The following is a 21,112-nucleotide window of genomic DNA, read 5'->3' on the forward strand; positions in this document are numbered from 1 at the left end:
ATACGCATCAAATGTACTGATCTGAGAGACCACATGGACAATTCAAGCACTTTTCTGCCAGGGGTAGGGTCAGCTATGTAAGAATCATCGTCTTACTCGCTTGCCATCGTCAGCAAAATAATAAGGTTCTGCATTTGAATGAGTTTGAATCAGGCACCTGTGTTTTTGGCTCTTTGTTGTGCCCTCTTGTGAACTGTTTACTTATGAACAACCACCCCAGCAAAGCAACTCTTTACTGTTCTGAGCACAACAGAAGAGCGCATGGTTCTGGGCATATGGATGGTAAACACATCTCATGCACAAGTACAGGCCTGAAAGTGGCGAGTATTTCAATTACTCGCCATGGCGAGTAATAAATCATGTAAATGGTGAGTTAGAAATGTTAATCTACTCGCCACATGCTGAGTTAAAGTTTGATAAAACAAATGGTTGTTTTGACGAGTAAAGTTTCAGTAATTATGAGAAGTACATGTACTAGCAGTGCTTCATTTTGTGGACTTTCAGTGCGAAGTATGATTGTGTGGATTGATCATTTTTGTATTCTGTTATTCAGATTGCCACTTGCTTTCTTTTACATATATTTACAAGTTGGTGGCTGATTTGTGTGTGTTGCAGAACACAGGTCCTGAATAAAAGAACCCAGCTGGTATTCTTCATTCATGGAAAATGAAAGGAAATTTATCAGCCAGGATTCGCCACTCACTCTGCTAAGGGGGAACCCCGGTCAGCCCTACAGTGGATGAACAGCTTGGTCCTTGGAGGGGAAGGTAACTACTGCAGCACTTTAGAAGGGGTCTATGTCGACCAACAGTGGCTGTATTCCCTGTATGTTAATTTCCTGTACATATACAGGGAATATACTTCCGTTAGACGCCATGGAATTACTTCAAGCTTGTGAAAAGTGATTCAATGGACGAGAGTACGCAGGAGGAACATAATACCAGGGCTGTTGGGGGTGGGGGTGCAGATGTTTTCTTTAACTAAATCCTTTTGATAAACGGTCGAAGCATGTTTTGCTTGATTGGATGCCGCACGCGAATTCAGGATTTTAAATAGATTCTCCTATCTAACCGCAGTCACGCGCTTGGCGCAAGATTGTACGATATTATACTTCTTTACAGAAAATCCAACTGTATTCCCGGTACACAGGGAAAACACCTATGGCTATGGGAAATACACCTTCTTTTGGTCGACATAGACCCCTTCAACCTTACAATATGTGAATGTGTAGAATATTATGCTTTTGCTTAAAGCTTGTTACATATGACTAAGACAGAAATGTTAATCATTCCCTTGGTGCAAATCATAAAAAGAACAATAGCGATCTGATGTACTGTGGATCAATCGAGGAAAAGGTGTGTATGACCTAGAAGAAACTGGTTTTGAAAGTGCTGAGGATGGATGGAACATTGATGCAATATCATTTACTACATTGAACCTGGGTTTCAAACTGAAGTGCTTTTTTATGCAGGGTTCGTACAGAGTCCTTGAACCCTGGAAAACTCCTTGAAAATTGGAAAACCTTTTCCAGGCCTTGAAAAGTGCTTGAAAATAGAGTTTTGTTAAATAGTCATTGAAAAGTACTTGATTTTTCCAAATTGTTGCCTATACATTTCGTCAGCAGCTTGTCTTATTTAAAAAAAATGCAACCCCCTTTTTTTTTCATCAATACAGTACACACATTTTAATTGGGAGAATAAAAGATCGAGTGAAAACGAAAGTAGACGAACTAACTATTACTAGTCACCTGTAGTGCTTCCCTTCCTGAAGGTAAGCTTGGTGCTTTGCATTAAATTGGGGAAAATCATGTCCTTGAAAAGCATTTATTTGGTCCTGGAAATGTCCTTGAAAACTCCTTGAATTGTATCAGCTCTGCCCTGCAGGAACCCTGTTTATGCTTCTTGTTATATATATGGTCTCGATTGACTCCTGTGTTCAAGAGACTGTAAACAACCATAAACAATCTTGTGTTGTTATGTGGTGGTGGTTTTGCTGTTGTCTAGCATCTACCCGTAATTGGCTTTATCAAATGCACCAGAAACGAGCATGAGTTTGTCGGATTAGTGAACTGTTTGAAAAACTTTAATGTATTTGTGGTTGACAGGTTGTTATTATTTCTATATTGTGTTCTTCTTTTTCTCAGGTGGGCTGTCTTCTGAAACATATGAATCGGGAGCGTCACATCTTTCTTCCTGAGACATCCCCTCTTGAAAATGGTGTGGCGTTTAGCTGAATGGAAACGTGGCAGTGTCCTGTTTTTCATAGCTTCGATGCGCGAAGTTGGGGATTTCAGCAGAGAATTTATTGATTGATTAATTAATTAGTTATTTAAGCTCACCTCACTCCTTAGTGTTTTTTAGGGGGATGGGGGGGGGGGGGGTGGTGTTGGCCTGGATCTTGTTAGTGAACTTTCTTTCTGGCAACTCGCATCAGAAATTCCAGGTTTGCTTTCAAGGCAATAGACGGTTTTTGAAAATAATTCTGTTAGGATTATCAGCAGTCCGGAGGTGTAAAAATCCCTGTACTGCAGTCAGGTTTTTCAAAACATCTCGAGCACGCTCTACGCCTCTGACGGGCTGTATCCCACAATCGGGACAAACGACCAACTTGGATGTGTATGCCATGCGCACAATATGATACCCCTTGCCTTTAAAAATCAGCGGTCACGAGTTCATCACAGTTCAGAATTTGTTGTGTAAAAGATAGCCGCTGTCAGCTAGCCATTCGTGGCTCAGGTGATTATATTTAATACAAATTTAAAAAAAGGTTTCTTATGTAGCGCACGCCGCACAGCATACACATCACAGTCAGTCGCTTGTCCTGATCGCAGGATAGCGTGAAACATGCTCCGGGAGACTGCCAATAATCCTTACATAGTTATTTAAAGAAATTGTGTATTGGTACAGCATGTTATGCATGTACTAAGATAGCTATTTGTAAATATTTGGTAGATATTTATGGTGGTGTCCCGAATTGCTCCCTCCCAATTTGCCCCATCCCATATGGTCCCCAATTATTCTTGCATTTTGCTGTGAGTAACATAAAGGCATTTGTCTGAAGCGCATTTCCAAAAAGACCCCCCGCGGGTTAGGGGGAAGAATTTACCCGATGCTCCCCAGCATGTCGTAAGAGGCGACTAACGGATTCTGTTTCTCCTTTTACCCTTGTTAAGTGTTTCTTATATAGTCAATGTTTGTACAGATTTTAGTCAAGCAGTATGGAAGAAATGTTAAGTCCTTTGTACTGGAAACTTGCATTCTCCCAGTAAGGTAGTATATTGTACTACGTTGCAAGCCCCTGGAGCATTTTTTTTATTAGTGCTTTTGTGAACAAGAAACAATTAACAAGTGGCTCTATCCCATCTCCCCCCCTTTCCCTGTCGCGATATAACCTTCGTTAAACACCAATTAAAGAAAGAATTTCCAAAAAGCATAGTTACCATTTGTTTTTTTTAAATCTGAATCCGTGACTGTTGTTCTTGAATACTCTTTCGTTTAGGTTTCCAAAAATGCTGATATAAAGGGGAAGGATAGTTGAAACTGTAACCGTTTACATTTTGCTCCCAGATTTGCAGTTGTTGTTTTTACTAGGAGTTTGGACGGGCTCGGTGTTCTTGTGGATAAGACATCGGCCTCCTATTCAGAAGGTCATGAGTCAAAATCGCGGCCGCCTGGTAGGTTAAAGGTGGAGAATTTTCTGATCTCCAAGGTCATTGCTTATGTGCAGACCTGCTAGTGCCTTATCCTCCTTCGTGTGTACACGCAATCACAAGACCAAGTGCGCACGGAAAAGATCCTGTAACCCATGTCAGAGTTTGGTGGGTTATAGAAACACAAAAATACCCTGCATGCTTCCCCCGAAAGCGGCGTATGGCTGCCTGAATGGTGGGGTAAAAACGGTCATACACGTAAAAATCCACTCGTGCAAATTTGTGAGTGAATGTGGGAGTTTCAGCCCATGAGCGAAGAAGAAGAAGAACTATGAGTTTTACTCTTTTAAAAAAATTATTTTCAAATTCGAAGATTGCCACAACAGTAGTCTATCTCATCCGACTTGAACCCTTCAGACTCCCTGTACATGTACTTGCAGTTTAAACTCATATTTTGTCTGAGAATAGTTTTCAAATGCAAAGTCCTTCAGAAAAACTGCGAGATAAAAATCTGGAGTGCTGATATCGTGTTGGTGTATCGTGTCAGTGGCCGAGTGGTAACGCACTTGCGCTCGGAAGCGAGAGGTTGCAAGTTCGACCCTGGGTCAGGGCGTTAGCAATTTTCTGCCCCCTTTCCTAACCTAGGTGGTGGGTTCAAGTCTTTCGGATGAGACGAAAAACCGAGGTCCCTTCGTGTACACTACATTGGGGTGTGCACGTTAAAGATCCCACGATTGACAAAAGGGTCTTTCCTGGCAAAATTGTATAGGCATAGATAAATTTTCATAAAAATGTCCACCAAAATACCCGTGTGACTTGGAATAATAGGCCGTGAAAAGCAGGATATGCGCCGAAATGGCTGCGATCTGCTGGCCGATGTGAATGCGTGATGTATTGTGTAAAACAATATTACATCTCACACGGCATAAATATATCCCTGTGCCTTGAATATGTGCGCGATATAAATTGCATAAAATAAAATTAAAATAAAATCCCCGAGCTTAGAACTGTACCCACAGAATACGCGCAATATAAGCCTCATATTGATTGGTATGTAAGAAATGTTAAAGTCCTTTGTACTGGAAACTTGCATTCTCCCAGTAAGGTAGTATATTGTACTACGTTGCAAGCCCCTGGAGCAATTTTTTGATTAGTGCTTTTGTGAACAAGAAACAATTAACAAGTGGCTCTATCCCATCCCCCCCCCCCCCCCCCTCTTTCCCCGTCGCGATATAACCTTGAACGGTTGAAAACGACGTTAAACACCAAATATAGAAAGAAAGAATAATCTTTGAACAGCATTTGGTTGGAAAATGAAAGTCTTCACAAAGCTATCTTCTTCTATTTGTGTGGGTTAATAAATAGGATTTAACATAACAATGTGGTACTGGTATGGGTTTTGTAAAGTGATTACTCAACTTCTGTGAATTGTACCTTCGTGGTGATCATGCTACACACTGGGTAATTCAAGCACAGAAAATAATATTTCTTAATAATTTGGCCTTATAAATGTACTCCGTGACTGTATTTGTATATGGTGAAAAGGAGAAGATATAAAATTTGTGAAATAGGACTTCGTATTTGGTTTTGTCATAATGAATTTGTTGTTTCTGTGTGTGTGTGTGTGTGTGTGTGTGTGTGTGTGTGTGTGTGTGTGTGTGTGTGTGTGTGTGTGTGTGTGAGAGCATGCATGCGTGCTTATGTGTGAGTGCACAATTGTGTGTGTGTATTAATCCAGCAGAAACAGCTTCTCTTCCATACATTTGAATCATTTATATTGATACCACATGGAGACTATTCTGAACACACAAGCGTGGTTTTCTCTCTACAGTGCTTTTCCTAAAGTTAAATATTGAATTTTTGAATTTAAAAGTTTTTGGCACACCACTTTAAGATAATGCTCAAGGAAAATAAATAGTCTTCTTTTTTCATTAACGCTTTTTCTCACAGTGATGTGTCAATATCTCAGACGCAAATCCAGAGTCATGCACCGTTTTATGCTTGGGAAGCGCACTATACTCACTTTGGTAACGGTCACTGTTAGAAACATGCATACCAATCAATCAATTAAGCGAAAATGAATGATAAGATTCGATTATGTTCTTCTTTTTGTGCACAGGCGGTTATATACAAACGTGCATAGTGTCAAAAGAAATCACACACACACACACACACACACACACACTGAAAGTATGAAGAAGCCCCTCCAACTTTTGGTTGAGTTTGACTGCATTACCTTGAGGAGACTGACGACACTTCACAATGGAAAAAATAATAACTTTTACATTTCAGTGATTTGTTTTAAGTACAAAAGTACAAGTGAAAGTAGAAATAAATTAATGTGACACTATCCCGTAATCACATATCAGGGTCAACTATAATCAGTCCATTGGTTTACAAAACTTTATTCAATTTGTTATCATGACAGAAACAATGCATTGTTTTTTTAAGATAACTCAAGCATAAATGCTTATTTTAAGTCATCCTGGTATGTACATAACAAAGTTTAGCATGATGGCGGACTAGATACATTTACTCATTTCAGACATCGAAAACAAACAGACAAACCTGATGCGCAAGCAATCAAAAAATGGAGGGGGTGGTAGTACAGAACTTGGTGGGGGTAAAAACAAGAAACAAAAAGAAATGGGGTACGAGAGAACAGAATTCAGCATAAGGGGGAAAAAAAAGGACGACGAAGACTTGGAGCGCCAGAAATGTTGGAAGAGTGGGTCACGTCACAATAATATTAAATGCACAGAAGACACACACGCAAAGTTAATACATTTTGTGATCGGCGAAAATGGCACTAAATTACATAACGATTGGGCCATAATCGATAAGTCGAAACAAGGACACAAAACACGAGAGAAATTACGAAGAACAATTGGTCAGGCAGCATTTGTCTCATGACAGTGTCAAATGAACATTACAGTGAATAAAATGTAGAGGCTCATGTACGGAACATGCCTGGTTGTCTTAATAAATTCTTGTACAGTTATGAATATGGTCTGATTGACATTCCGGGAATATTGCGGGATGCCTTTCAATAATATTTCAATAAACTTATAATCAGTTATCAATTGACAATAATCGTACATCTCTACACAAGGGTCAATGCAACAAATAGTGCTCAGCAGTCTCCCTTGGGTAACCGCACTCACATTTGGGGCATTCCTTGAGGTGCCGCTGACATAAATCAAAATTCAAATCACTCATACCAATACGCAGTCTGCAATTATGGACTTTTTCAAATCTATCTCCAAAATAATAATGACATGGTACTTTAAAATCAACGTTGATTGCAGTAAAGTAATTGACTGACAATTAGGGTTGTATGTGGGGTGCCTAAAATTTGAACTTTTCTTATTCCCGAATATTTTTTGTGGGCGCAGAAGCACGGGGCAAATGGTATTGTTTTTTTTCTGGAGGGGGATCAGACAATATAAAACCAATTAGAGGCCGAGTTGCCTGACAGAAAGGCCAATTCTAGCCCCAGTCCATACCGGTTACATGTAATTAGCTATGCACACATTTGAGATCGATACCCAACCTTACTGAGCATCAGTTCTTTGCGTTATTTTAATTTTCTTGTTTTTCTTTAAAATAAAAAAGGGAATGGTTTTATTGATGTCATTTTATTATGTCATTATCTAGTCAGCATAAATGACTTTTGTGGATACAGGAGAAAGTGTTAAAATGTGAAGATTTCAAGTGTGGTTTGTGGTCATCTGCTCAGTTGACCACTTAAAATGTTGTTTCATTTGATGATACGTTTTGTTTGGTGTTCCCGCTTGAATGTGACAGTAAGTTGTACAATGTTACTCTGTGTGTGTGTGTGTGTGTGTGTGTGTGTGTGTGTGTGTGTGTGTGTGTGTGTGTGTGTCATGTGTGTGTGTGTGTGTGTGTGTGTGTGCGTGCGTGAGTGTGTTTGTGTGTGTTGGTGTGTGTGTGTGTTTGGTAACCGGCTTTGTACAGCGGGACCACCTTATTTTGTCATGTATTTTTATTCATTCTGGAGCTTTATTAAATAAACTGCCCATTTCAATCACAACTCTGGTCTGGTCTTATTGTCAGTGTTGCATAAATGATTGTATGTGAGCTTGTGAACATACAAAGAAAAAAGAAAGAAACATTCTGTGTCGAAATATCTTGACTAAAAATCAGGCGGAAGACTACACCTGTTGCATTTCCTATTATGCTCAGGCAATTATAACTGAGGGCGGAAGCGACAATGATTCGTTTTCCCCCCAGATAACATTAATTTGTAGAGACGGAAAAGGAACACGCACATTCTGGAACTGATTTGTGTAAATAACTGAGAGGGTGTTTTGTCTGTTTTGTGAAACGGTCCTCACACATTTGCAAAGTTCCACAGTTAGGCAGCTGAATTAAAGCATTACATAATGCATAGTGTAAACTCTAGGCCTACTTCAAGGTCTTATTACTTCAAGATGCATACACGTGCTGTTGTATCTGTTAGTGCTTGCCGGACACCAGTGCTGATTAAAATGGCTTAGATTGTTACTAATTTGAAACTACAGTATGTCCTTTTACGCGTTGTGGCAACTGAATTTTGTTGGTACCGATGATTTATACAAAGACTTTTATCACAGGTTTCTTCCATATCAAACATTTATACTTACCTTCAAGTTCGAGTTTACCTTTACTTTCACGAGGAGAGTCTGTGTGTGTGTGTGTGTGTGTGTGTGTGTGTGTGTGTGTGTGTGTGTGTGTGTGTGTGTGTGTGTGCGCGTGCGTGTGTGCACGCTTAAATATTCTTGATTTTTGAACATAAGCAGTTTATCTGTCATGGAGTTGTGTGTGTTTTCATGTCTGCGTGTTCTTTTCCCCCTCCTTCCTCCTCTCGGCAGTCCGGCTTCAGTCATTTTATTCCTCCCCTCAAAGCAGACAGCAGCATTGTGTTAATGTTCAGAACTTTGCCAGGTTTTTTGTTTGTTTGTTGTGCTTCTTTAATTTAGGTTTGTTGTTTGTTTAAAACACTCAAACATACGCACACATCCACACGCACACTTTTACTTTTTAAGTTATAATAAGTATTGCATTCAGCCACGGTTTTTTTTCTCAGTTGATATTCTGATTTTTGCCATTTTTTTGTGTAATTTGTTTTTGTTGTGCTTGTTTGATGTAGGTTTGGTGTTGTTTGTCGTTGTTTGTTTAACACACACTCAAACACACACTAACCAGACACACACACACACCACCACCACCACCACCACAAGAATAGGTTTACACTCACTTTTTCCTCCACGTTTTAATTTTGGCAATATCATTAACCCAGGATTGCAAAGCAGGGATCATTTGTCAATTTCATAACAACGTACATACAATTTCAGCTGGTCACTTCAATAAAATGTGCATCATCACAGGTTTCTGCTGGAATGACAGTGTCTTATCTGTCAACACAAAATACACACACACAAAATGAGTGTGATGCTGTATGCCTCCTAACAGATCCTAACTTCACCCTCCAAACCTCCCTGCAGATGTATGTTCTGTGCACAAAAATAACCTTTTAAAATATACAAAATGCAGACGACATTTCTACATTTGTAGTTGTGCTGCAGACCTGTTTACCCCCATAAGTGTTTTGGAGTAATGCTCAGCCCCAAAAATAGTAATCCTGGCACAAAAATAGTAATCCTGGTACAAAAATAGTAATCATCCAGCATTCGTCGCCAATTACAACGCACATGACAACTGTGTCTGCGAAACGCAATCATGCACATATATCCATCATTCACAAACAAAACACATCAGTCAGTTTTTGTAGTCATCATAATGTCAAAGAAGATTACATCAAAAGCACATGCATCACTGATTCTTTTTCTTTTGCTCGTAGTAGGCCTTTTTCAGTGTGTCAAGCGCTTCTCTACTGTACTTGCGCTTGCTGAAGGTACTGAACTTGTCAAATTCAGGTGCACGGAGCCCCTGGGGCTTTTAGTCATACCTCAGGCAGCTATCTATTAGAAGAACTACCAAGTTTCATTGACTTGCACCCAAAGAGTCAAGAACTGCGATTTTTTTACGAATCAATTTCGTACTCGGACCCGGCTGGTCTTGACCTATTTTTGGATCTAAATTTAGATCAGGTAGATCACCACATCATGCACAAAAAGACACGTCACTAGCAAACTATGTCAGACATCATCATGAGTTTGTATAAAACAAAATGGAGGCCGGAATCACTCAGTTGAATCGAACTCCGACCAAACACCACGTAATAACTAGGTTAATTTATGCACTCGCGTGAACAAGAAACTGTCGAGCTTCACAGATGTCGTCGTTGGGTAGTTTTACTACCATAGGAGGATTTTTGAACTGTAAATGCACTCAGCTGCAACAAAAACGCAAAACGAAGGCTGTAAGCTGCACTGTGCCTTTAAGTAGCTCAACACAATGATCGCAGCCCAGGGTGCTAACACAGTTTGGAAGGTCAAGGTTTTATAGTATGCTTCACTAACGGGATCTTATAAAAAAAGCTAAAACATTTACCACTGAAGAAAAACCATCTCTGAACAATTCAAAATTGTCACACTACTAGTTTTACATTTTAAGGATCTTGCCTAGTGCACATCTTTTTATTATGAAACATTTGTATTGTAAACAAAAGAAAACACAATGTCTTGTGATCTGTAAATGTTCTTAATACAGGGAACTTTATACATTGTTCAAGTGAAGTACTGTACAGCCTATTTAGCTTGTTCATTTTCTCCCTATAATCTGCTACAATTCAATAAACTGCTGTAAACTTGTGTGCCCTTAAAGTAGATTTATGTCCTTCTGTGTGGGCACCTTCTTCTTCTTCTTCCTCTTCAGTGTTCAGTGTTTGCATTTGGATGTGTGCTCTCTGGCCAAGTCTTGTTGCACAGGGGTACGGGTGGCAAGAAAAGGCCACCCTCTCAGAACGTGTTGCAGAGTCTGTTCTTCCTACCCTAGCCACAGTCGCACGCTGTAGGTGCAAAACCTATCCTTTTGATGTGTACCTTCAGACAGCAGTGTTCTGTGCAAAGGCGAAAGATGGCTGTCTGTTCTGCGTGAGTAAGATGGGGCTATGGTCTTGAATGAGCTGGTAGCTGTCTGTCTTTAAAAAAAAAAAAAATAGACATCAAAGAAGCTGCAGCACCAGCCAAGTGTTGACTGTTTTCTTTATGCGTAACCTGGTCCTGGCAGTAGCTGTTGTCCATCTGTAAACAAGCAAGATCATTATTATAATATATTGATGGTGTATTTGTTTTACCCAAAAGACGATTAAAATAACATTTAATTTTTGTTTTAGTTATGTGGCATACATGCAGTGGAACGATCATATCTTGTGATATCTTCCCTCTGAGAAAAAAACTACTATTCAAAATGTACTTTTACATACTTTTTTTGTTAACTTAGGCTTTTGAAGATCCACATCCAATCCTGCCACAATGTAGGCACAATCATAGGCTAAAATTGTCAGGGTTATTTACCATCGAACTGTCCTCAACATTCTATGCTGACACACACACATGCACACACACACTGGCACAGACACATAACTTGACTTCACTTAGGAAGGTTATGTGATGCTTAAATCATTTGTCTTGCCACTAGTTCATCACAAGTAACCACTGTGTTTATTGCTGGTATGTGCTTAAATGGAGGGATAGTCTTATCCCATGGTAAAACATTTTTTTTTTTAAAAAGCCTGGCAGGTGATGTGAGATGTGAGCCAAACTGTGTTCACGAAAAGCAGCCGGCCTTTAATAACACAAAGCTGCCTCTGTACACAATTCTGCTTTTACACATGCTATCCCTTAACTTGGATTCATACCAAAAATCAAGCCTGGTTTCATAGGAAACAGTCAGAATGTTGATTCAGCATTTAGAATGATAATCTTATTTCATGTACACGCCTTGGCAAATCTGACAATTAAGTAAGCAGAAGTTTTCTTCACGGGACGGATTTGCTCATTTTATTATGTAGCAATGCACTTCACTTGGTCACATACACCCCCCCCCCCCCCTCTGTGCACAGTGATAGTTTTAAACAAGGAATTCTGTAAACACAGGGGTGGTCAAATACACCCCCCCCCCCCTTCCCTCTGTGCACAGTGATAGTTTTAAACAAGGAATTCTGTAAACACAGGGGTGGTCAAATACACCCCCCCCCCTTCCCTCTGTGCACAGTGATAGTTTTAAACAAGGAATTCTGTAAACACAGGGGTGGTCAAATACACCCCACCCCCCCCCCCCCCTTCCCTCTGTGCACAGTGATAGTTTTAAACAAGGAATTCTGCTGTAAACACAGGGGTGGTCAAATACACCCCCCCTTCCCTCTGTGCACAGTGATAGTTTCAAACAAGGAATTCTGTAAACACAGGGGTGGTCAAATACACCCCCCCCCCTTCCCTCTGTGCACAGTGATAGTTTTAAACAAGGAATTCTGTAAACACAGGGGTGGTCAAATACACCCCCCCCCTTTCCCTCTGTGCACAGTGATAGTTTTAAACAAGGAATTCTGTAAACACAGGGGTGGTCAAATACACCCCCCCCCCCCTTCCCTCTGTGCACAGTGATAGTTTTAAACAAGGAATTCTGCTGTAAACACAGGGGTGGTCAAATCCACCCCCCCCCCCCTTCTCTCTGTGCACAGTGATAGTTTTAAACAAGGAATTCTGTAAACACAGGGGTGGTCAAATACACCCCCCCCCCTTCCCTCTGTGAACAGTGATAGTTTTAAACAAGGAATTCTGTAAACACAGGGGTGGTCAAATACACCCCCCCCCCCCTTCCCTCTGTGCACAGTGATAGTTTTAAACAAGGAATTCTGTAAACACAGGGGTGGTCAAATACACCCCCCCCTTCTTCCCTCTGTGCACAATGATAGTTTTAAACAAGGAATTCTGTAAACACAGGGGTGGTCAAATACACCCCCCCTTCCCTCTGTGCACAGTGATAGTTTTAAACAAGGAATTCTGTAAACACAGGGGTGGTCAAATACACCCCCCCCCCCCCCTTCCCTCTGTGCATAGTGATAGTTTTAAACAAGGAATTCTGTAAACGCAGGGGTGGTCAAATACACCCCCCCCCCCTTCCCTCTGTGCACAGTGATAGTTTTAAACAAGGAATTCTGTAAACACAGGGGTGGGACTCTCTTGTGATGAAAAAGGAGGAAATCCCTTTTTTTCCAGGGGGTTCGGGGGCATGTTACCCCGAATTTTGGTTAAATGGTACATTAAAATCTGTGCAATCTGACAAAAAAGACATTCTCCACACTCCCCAACCTCCCCCCCCCCCCCCTCAAAATTACTATTAGTTATCAGGAGTTTTCAGTCAGCACAATTTAACTCTCAAGCCTCCAGTGTTCTGTTTCATCTCCACGTCACTCCAAATCATTCAGTCAACAAGTCATAGATATTGTAATGAAATGTGACGCGGAAAAATAGATTACTCCAGCAGAATTCGTAAGTTGTGTCCGCGGAAATCCGCGGAAAAGTCCCACCCCTGAAACAGCACTGCATGGTGCCTTTTCCAGAAATAAATTCATCAAAAAATGTCAACTCACAACAGCAAGAGTCAGTGTGTCGATTGTTCATATGTGACAAAGTTGAGGGATGAGCTTATCCTATCTTAAAGCCTGGCCAGAACTGAGACGGTGACGAGAAGTAGTGTGCCTATAATGACACAATGCTTTCTTCGTAACCAATTAGATTCAACATCTCAGATCTGGTCAGGCCTATACAAATGCCATCTCTCAACTTGGTCCATACAAAAATCATGAACCTGGCTTAATTCTGTACAGAGTGGGAATTTGTTTTTCTCTTTTTCGAAATCCAAAATAAGCAAAATCAGGTCTTAAAATCAATCAATCAATATGAGGTTTATATCGCGCGTATTCCGTGGGTACAGTTCTAAGAGCAGGGATTTATTTTATCTTTTTATTTTATGCAATTTATATCGTGCACATATTCAAGGCGCAGGGATTTATTTATGCCGTGTGAGATGGATTTTTTTTTACACAATACATCACGCATTCACATCGGCCAGAAGATCGCAGCCATTTCAGCGCATATCCTACTTTTCACGGCCTATTATTCCAAGTCACACGGGTATTTTGGTGGACATTTTTATCTATGCCTATACAATTTTGCCAGGAAAGACCCTTTTGTCAATCGTGAGATCTTTAACGTGCACACCCCAATGTAGTGTACATGAAGGGACCTCGGTTTTTCGTCTCATCCGAAAGACTAGCACTTGAACCCACCACCTAGGTTAGGGAAGGTGGGAGAAAATTGCTAACGCCCTGACCCAGGGTCGAACTCGCAACCTCTCGCTTCCGAGCGCAATTGCGTTACCACTCGGCCACCCAGTCCAAGTCCAAATGGAGCAAGTCTTAAAATGGGAGTGAATTTACAGATGTTATGAACAAGAAGTCTGCGAAAACAGGGTCATTAATAGGAAGGAGTCTTAGATTGGGGTGTCTTAAAAGGGGCAGGGGTGGAGGCCACTGTAATGACCATGAAATAATCAAAATAATACTATCAGTCATCTTATTCTCTACCAAATTTCTAGAGGTCAAGACAATGATACAGATTATTTACTTGTGTCACTGTTAGTGTCATTCTATGAATAACAGACCGATAGAAAGAGAGCTCTGTGTCTTGTACCTGGGTTCGTGCTCAGTTGCTTGAAAATTGACTTGTCAGAGGTTCTTCTTCAGCCTTACACCAGCCTACAGCGGTAGCTTCTACTTCACCAAACTTTGTTCTGAAACAAAACAAATAAAACACATCTTCAGGGTCAAGCATATGTATCAAATCATGATCACACAATTAAACCTTCTTCTTTGGTCAGTACTATTGAAGATTTGTTAATTGTTTCTTGTTCACAAAAGCACTAATCAAAAAATTGCTCCAGGGGCTTGCAACGCAGTACAATATATTACCTTACTGGGAGAATGCAAGTTTCCAGTACAAAGGACTTAACATTTCTTACATACTGCTTGACTAAAATCTTTACAAACATTGACTATATTCTATACAAGAAACACTTAACAAGGGTAAAAGGAGAAACAGAATCCGTTAGTCGCCTCTTACGACATGCTGGGGGGCATCGGGTAAATTCTTCCCCCTAACCCGCGGGGGGTTGTACAAGATAATGAAATAGAGTGAATTTTGAAGTGCATTCATAATTAAAGCCCAATCATGTGGTTTAACCTACCTAGTCTTGAAAAGCCTGTCCGAGGAAACAGATCAAGCACCCTTCCGCAGACCTTCCTGACGGAAGAGTCTTGGTTGTAACCGCTCACTTTCTAAAGTAGTCCATAAGCAGTTCCATGTGCCTATGTTATCACTGTAACCAGCTCCTTTGTGTACCTGTGATCTGGATGAGCTGCAACACATAAAACTTTCATATGAACACTATGTCAAGTATACCAGTTAGCATCCATCAAACACTGACTGACTGAGGAGCATCACAAGATCTGTTCTAAGGAGGTAACAACTATTGTCACAAAGTGTTTATGATACAGCTGCAGGCACATGGCACTGAGTGGTCAATTGGTGAGGGGGGGGGGGGGGGGGCAGAAGTTCTGCTCAGTCTTGTCTGCTGATACTACACTTTGTGGTGGTGTAAGGCAGGGAATCACACCCCAACCACTGGCCCCGCCCACCTGGTGTCGAGTGCCTGTGGATACATCAGTCCCAGTCATGGCTGGCCCCCGGTTGACAACTGCCATGTACGTCATGTACGGGTACATTTACTTTGCAGTACAGATTAGTTTTCAATAGCAATGACATCATGGACGCACACCTGCCCAACGCAGACAAGGACAGCAAAATCAGGGACCAAACGTGATAAAGAGTAACTAATCGTCACAAACATCAAAATGCTTTGCATTTCTTGACCAGATAACAATCATTTCTGGGCAATTGAAGATTATTATTCCACCTACAGGCTATCACCCCCATGGCTGTTACTTGTAACACATTTCATTTCTTAAAATATGTTTTGTAAAGTAATACTGTAGTTAATAGATTTCTCTGAAAGGCACATTCCTTCTCATGAAAACAATTTGGCTCACCGTCTAAGATCTGGTCAGGCTTTAAAATGGGATAAGACATGATCTCTTAACTTGTTCACATACCCACAATGAACGGTCTGGTTGCTCTCTGCGCCAAGTGCGATTGTGTTATGAATAAATGCTGTAAAAGCTACAACTGTACTAGCTCATTTAAAAAAAAAATCACAAAATGTCATTTCACCACAGCAAGCAAACAGTGTGTTTATTTCTGGTATAGAACAGACACACATATACACACACACACACACACACATACACCAAAGCAACACAAAAGCCCAAAACATGCCTACCATCTAAATGAGGAATCCAGTTCCAACTGTCTTCTGCCAATATAACACTGCCAGAGACACCATGGTGTAGAAAGTCAGTTTAAAGAGAGACTACCTGAAAGAAAAATGATACAATAATAATAAAACACCCAGTGCAATAGACATACTTGCTCGTTAAAGGCTTACTTTACCATGTAAAAACATTTTGCTTCACAGTCTCAGATCTTGTCAGGCTTTTACTTGGGATAAGATCATCCCTCTACTTGGACGAATAGCAACATAGATCAGCTTGAATGCTCTCTGTGCAGAGTGGTTTTTGTTTGTTTGTTAAAGAATTAGTTTTGTTAACAACACTGGTACCTTTTTGTGAAAATATTTCATCACACATTTTAACTCACCACAGCAAGCAGTCACTGAATATATAATTTTTTGTATGTGGCCAAGATGAGGGATTCCAGAGCATAATATAACATTGATTTCTTCATGCCATCTGATTTGCAGTTGAATTCACAGGGCGAGAAAAATTCTAGACTGTCCTCAACATTCTATGCTGACTGTAAATTGTAATTATATAATACATCCACCCTAGCTAACTGGTACACTAATCACTTGCTCTGGCTTACTTCTTTTTCCAACATAATAAATCTGTTATTTGTACTTTAGCCTTTTGTGGTAAAATATTCTCATTACCACCAGTTGCACTCACAAGCTATTGCACTAGTGTATTTTGGAAATGATCAAAGGACTTACTTGTGTTCTACAACAGCACCATGTCAGTGTTGCGGGAAGAATGAGGCAGGGCTTGGTAATAACTGAGACCTGCAAGTAAACAGAACATATTTAGAATCCCAGCATGTGTTATAATTTGTGTATATTTATATTATAAGGTCTTACATTGCAATAACAAACACACACACACACATGCACACACTCATTCAATGTGCTCTATGTGCTAAGAATAAGAGTGATTGTTTAATGAATTAACGCTGAAGAAGCTACTAGTTGCTTAAACACATTCATAGCAAAATGTCACTTGATCACCACATCAAGCACACTGTATCTTCATTTCTGGTTGTATACATTGTATGCAAGTGGAGGGATGATCTTATTCCATGTAAAATCCTAGCTCAGCTGATCTCTCTCAACTTGGATTCATACCAAAAATCAGGAGCCTGGGTGTTTCTGTTCAGTGGGCATTTCCCTATTTGTTTTATTTGAATGCATTTCTTAAAAAGAACACTTCCTCTGCATAGCCGTCAGGATGTTGGTTCCACCTTTAGGAATGTGTCTTAGTGGACGGACAATCTTATTCCATGTACATGTTCCATTCCTTCGTGCATTATGTGATTCTACTGTATTTTAGTCATAAACAATGACCTTCATTCTAATAAGAAGAGACTATTACCTTTCACCTCGGACGTGTCAACTCATATTTTGCCGCTGAGTCGGTGGACAGTTGCTGGAAACCGAGTCCGTCGTCACACTTCGGGCTTTGGCAACTAAGTTCACTTTGCGGGTCTTTCCCCTTGTAACACCATACTTGTTCGATCACAGTTTCTTTGTTCATCGGCCGAAGCAGGCCCCTCCTTCGCTCCCGTCTCGGCCAGTTTCCTCAGTGCAGTCGCTGAGTCGGGCATGAGAGCCCGCCCTTGAACGCACTCTCCCCTGTACCGCATAGTTTTAAACCTCCCCACCTTTTTAATCTCCCTGTTTGCCGGAGCTAACCACTATCGGTAACAGTGACTCAACCGCAGGACTCTGAGACGTTCGCAAGAACCCAGTCCTCTTCGGAAGAAGATGATGATCAAAGATGCATTGCCGACGCCGGCCATGTTGAATTAGTGAAAACCGAAACGTGGAAGCGAAACTAACTTATCTTCGGGAATCAATTAGGAAAACTATATGTGTAGTAGGTAGAAAAATGGCATTTAATGAGACAGATAAAACTCGGATCAAATGAGAAAGAAAGAACTATCCAAACTTGCAAGCACAGCCGCGGTAGTCCTAAGTACGTACTGAAGTTCCCGATCCATGTTTTAGTCTAACCAGCGCAGTCTCTAGTCTATAGATGCGCAACAGGATAAGAGATACCCTGAGGTTATAAGTGATACTCCCACATACGTTGCACAAGCATAGTTTAACGTTACCTTATGTACGGTCCAACCGGTGTGCAATGGGTGAACAGAGAGATAGAGATACAGAGAGACAGAGAGAGAGAAACAGAGAGACAAAAAGAAAGTGAGAGAGAGGGCAGCGCCCTTTATCATTTCTCGTTAATTACCCTCATCCAACAATTCGTCTGCCATTTTCTGCCTGGGCGAGCCGCCATTTCGGCGCGGCACTAAAACTCAGTGGTGGCGCATTATTGAATTAATTAGCCTACTCAGCGCAAGAGACATGATTTTCCCAACCGGGGAAAAAAGCGTGAGTGGGAATTAATTGCAAGTATTTAGTTTCCAAACCAGCCCCGAGGGCGCAGCAGACGACAGTTGTGCTGTTGTTTAGCACCGGACGATGTTTCCACTTCTGAAGAGTGGAAAAAAACACAAGGGGGACAAATGAGCTGTGTGTCACAGCGATCATTTTTACAGAGACAGAGGAAGCGGGTGTAATTTGGCAAGGAAAACAAGACAGAAACGACGAAAACAAGAAGAAGAAGAAAACAATCTTCAAATTCTAACAAAACCGAAATGTATTCTTTCTTGTTGAATTGACACTTTAGTATTTGCATAAGTAAAATTAGAGAGAGAAAAAAAGAGGGGGAAGGTGGGTGGAGGGTGCACTATATTGAGAAGCATTTTTTAGGGCTTGTGTATTATTTGTATCGTTTTATTCAATATTGCTATGCGGAAGTAACAAAACATTTTAAAACAACATGAGCGCTCTTTTAATTGGGGCTTTGTTTGGAACCGTAAATTTGAGGACTGTTGTTTTCACATTTGTAGTCGATATTCAAGTGCAAAAGCAACATGAGATTATGTATGTGCCTGTTGGCTATTAAAATCAATGATAATTTGTTATTGGATGTGATCAAACTTGTAAAACAAGATCCTTTCACGAAACAATGTGTCAACGTTGCATCGTGTGTGTGGGGGGGGCGCCGTGCGTGTGTGCGCGCGCGCGTGTGTGTGTGTGTGTGTGTGTGTGTGTGTGTGTGTGCATGTGTGTGTGTGTGTGTGTGTGCGTGCGTGCGTGCGTGTGTGTGTGTGTGTGTGTGCGTGCGTGCGTGCGTGCGTGTGTGTGTGTATGTGTGAGTGCTGTTAAAAATAAGCTTGTCAGCTAACACGCACAAACGGCGGCGAGCTGTACAAGGGAGAAAACTTCTTTTATGACGATTTCAAATTATTACAAGGTTACTTCCCTTCTCGTGTTCGTTTCATAGCTTCATTCGAAATTATCTCGTGCAAAAATAACAACTGAATATTCTACCTCTTCATCTTCATCAACTTTCACAACAACAAAAAACAACTCCGTCGAAGCAAAAGATAGTTAGCAAGCTCCCGTGAAGAAAGGCCAAGCAGATTGCTGTATATAGTGATAGAGACATTTGTGATGAAATCCTGACCGATAAAAGTCGTGTTCCGGCACCACGGGCCAAGTAATTAGCATATCAACATGGCTATTCCCTAATGGACCAAGTCCGTGGGACAGAAGAATTATCAACCGGGCCAAGTAGAAGTGTAAGCAATATGAAATGATTATTCCCTTCAGTGTATGCGATTTTGGGTTTGATTGTTTTTGTTGTTGTTGTTTTTTCTTCATCTTTATTCTCTATTGTCTTCTCTGATTTCTACTGATTGTGATAAATATTCGCATTTAAAAGTTCCGATTTGTTCAATCCTGTCCCGCAATGCAACTTTTAAGGAGGACTTTGTGGGCATTAAGGTGTAAGGGTCACCCAGAATTTGGAAAAAAATCGTTTTTCAGATATACTAAATTATGATGTTGCCAAAAGCTAGAACAATATCTCTATTTTCATGTGCAGTTTACATTTTGTCTCTAGCATACATAGTTTTCTTGCAATAAGTGGTCAAAGTAGGTTGGTGGGAATTAAAAATCCCTTTAATCAAGGCCTCTGTTGAATGAAATTATCGGTTCTGATGATGAATTTGATTCCAAAAACTGCTCAGAACAGTCAGACACAGATGATGAATCAGACAGTAGCTCAAGTGAAGATAGTTTTGATTCTAATCTCTTGATGACCCCCCCATAAAGGACATAAACTGATAGATGTTGAACTTTTTGCTGTTTTATGTGGTGAAAGTTCGCGCGAAATCACAGGCAGCTGCACTGTCTGAATGAAAAACTTTTTTTTAAATATTCACCTATTCCATTGAAACTTTGCACATCAAATGTTCACTTGACTGGCTATAGTTTGTTCTAGAATGAAGCTGATAATCAGAAAAATAGATTTTTTGTGTGTGTGATATATCATAATAATATAGAATTATAGTATTCTTTTGCTAATGCTACTAAAAGCAACATTTCCAACAAAACAGAAAGCTTTTAGAACATACTGTAGGTAATGATGCTTTAAATATGAGTGCCAATTTATTTTTCAATTGGACACATAGTTTTTCCCCAAGAGATATTTCAAAATTTTGCAGGTTTATTTTGCCCATTATTTTACGAATTAAATAATTTTGTCAGTTGTTCTACTTAATGTAGGTATTCAAACTTGATGTTTTCTGAAAATATAATGATTTTTGAAGAAAACTACCAAACATCAAGCCAATTCATTGATTGCAAGTGACTGAATAAAAAAATTACAGTTTTGGTCCGACAATCTGGGTGACCCTTACGCCTTAAATATTCAATATTAAGTTTGTTCTTGGTGTGTTCCTCCTCAAGTATGGTGTTGAGTTTTCATGTGTGTGAATATGAATAAAACATTGTTTAAGACAAGGAAGCCATATAAAGCAAACCAGAAAAAGAAACTAAGCCAAATTTTCCAAAACTGACTTGGCAGGACAACTTTAAGTAAATAAGTGCTATGTTTCTGAGCGCATTATTTATTGACTACAAACTAGCAGCTTACTACGAATGTCGTCACTTTTGGTTTAAACAATGTTTTATTAAATCAAACATGATACAAAAATACAACGATAAACAATAGGG

At 40.3% G+C, this 21,112-nt stretch overlaps 2 long non-coding RNA genes across 3 annotated transcripts; one reads left to right on the forward strand and one right to left on the reverse strand.

Annotated features, from left to right (window-relative positions):
* The first annotated feature begins 632 nt into the window (after positions 1-632).
* On the forward strand, positions 633-5,222 carry LOC138966209 (uncharacterized). The gene is made up of 2 exons (XR_011455639.1): positions 633-767; positions 2,144-5,222. It is a non-coding gene; the product is annotated as an uncharacterized lncRNA (long non-coding RNA).
* Positions 5,223-8,909: 3,687 nt separating this feature from the next.
* LOC138966207 (uncharacterized) lies at positions 8,910-18,163 on the reverse strand. 2 transcript variants are annotated; one of them, XR_011455637.1, is made up of 6 exons: positions 17,400-18,163; positions 16,745-16,813; positions 16,016-16,109; positions 14,864-15,034; positions 14,311-14,410; positions 8,910-10,857 (listed from the first exon to the last, which is right to left on the reverse strand). It is a non-coding gene; the product is annotated as an uncharacterized lncRNA (long non-coding RNA). The 2 variants fall into 2 exon arrangements; XR_011455636.1 differs by having other exon boundaries at positions 16,745-18,163.
* Between the last annotated feature and the right edge of the window lie 2,949 nt (positions 18,164-21,112).

The sequence above is a fragment of the Littorina saxatilis genome, linkage group LG5 (genome assembly GCF_037325665.1).
Source record: "Littorina saxatilis isolate snail1 linkage group LG5, US_GU_Lsax_2.0, whole genome shotgun sequence".
Lineage (NCBI taxonomy): Eukaryota > Metazoa > Mollusca > Gastropoda > Littorinimorpha > Littorinidae > Littorina > Littorina saxatilis.